Raw genomic sequence first — 1,325 nt, 5'->3', positions numbered from 1 at the left:
TTCGGGGTTATTTTCTCACCGCGGAGACGGGAAGGCGGAGGGCTGAAGGCGGGGCGGCGCTGGCACGCCGGGAGCTGTAGTCCGGGGGCTGCACCGCGCCGGCCGGGACCTGCGGTGCCCGTGGCGGTCAAGCGCGGGGCCGCGGCCCTTGCCGTGACGCCGAGGTTTTCTGCACCCGTCGTTTTGTTTTCGCTCCACTGTCCCACACCTGCCTGGGTTCCCCAAGGAGCTGCGCCGGAGGAGTGTAAGGAGCCCCCAGCAGGGTTTTAAGGGGTGAAATTCTTAGCGAAGCTCTTTCCTCCCACCGCCTGGAGAACGACCAAGCGGCTGCTCCCAGGCCTCCAGGTCCGGCAAATGAATGGATCACGGTGTCCACCTGAGGAGAGAGTGCTTGGCACCCAAATCTCATCTGCCATTCGTGGGTTTAAACGAAGTCTCGACAAGGAGAGCCCCTGGTCACCGTCATTGTAGCCTTTGGGGTTTTTTTCACGACTGTTGCTTCAACCTATGGGTGAACAGCCATCATCTATATAGCTGAAAGAGACTGCAGGTCCAAAATAGAGGCACACATCTGCCAAAAAAATGGCAGATTCACTGTCACAAACTGGAGCTGTGGGAACGGTAGGGGAACACCTGGCAGATATGGTCAAAGAAACCACACGGTGAGGAAGTAACCTTGGCCAGTAGTGGCTCCACTGAGGTGTTGACTCCCGAGGTGCTAGAAGAAAATAGTGAGTTATTTTTCATTGGTTGATTTGGATAATAAGCAAAAATATTTTTGTTGTAGCATAGCTAGTGCACAGGCAATTTCTCTTCTAAAGTAACAAGAGTTTGGGGCTGTATGATAGTGGTTATCTCACCAGAGGAAGGACATGCACTGTTTTCCTTCAGGGGACATTACGTGTTGATAACAGACAGCTATAGGTGCCCCATCCTTTGGTCCCCTGCTTCAGTTTAGACAAATAATTTCAAGAGGGAGCCAAAGTACACAACTGGATATCCATGTAGAAGGCACTGATTGTGAGTTTACCTTTGAAGTACCATCGTTTCATTAAATTGAGTCAGCAGGTCCAATTACCATGAAAATGAGGCATCAGTGAATTTCCTAACACAAAGAGTGACTGAGGCCCTGTCAGAATTCATGTGTATTGCTGAATTACTTTTGTTATACTAGACTGTACTATATATATATATATTTGTGTAGGCATATACATGATCTTTTTTTCTTTTATGCAGTTTAGTGATGATGAATGACTGAAGACTGGCACAGTAACTCTCTTCCTTGTTCTCTTTCATGCTGTTACAATAATGTATTTTGGTATTTT

The sequence above is a fragment of the Chamaea fasciata genome, unplaced genomic scaffold, assembly GCF_029207755.1.
Source record: "Chamaea fasciata isolate MVZ Bird 193981 ecotype frontalis unplaced genomic scaffold, bChaFas1.0.hap1 SCAF_7, whole genome shotgun sequence".
NCBI classification, from domain to species: domain Eukaryota; kingdom Metazoa; phylum Chordata; class Aves; order Passeriformes; family Sylviidae; genus Chamaea; species Chamaea fasciata.
This window is presented reverse-complemented; position numbering follows the sequence as displayed.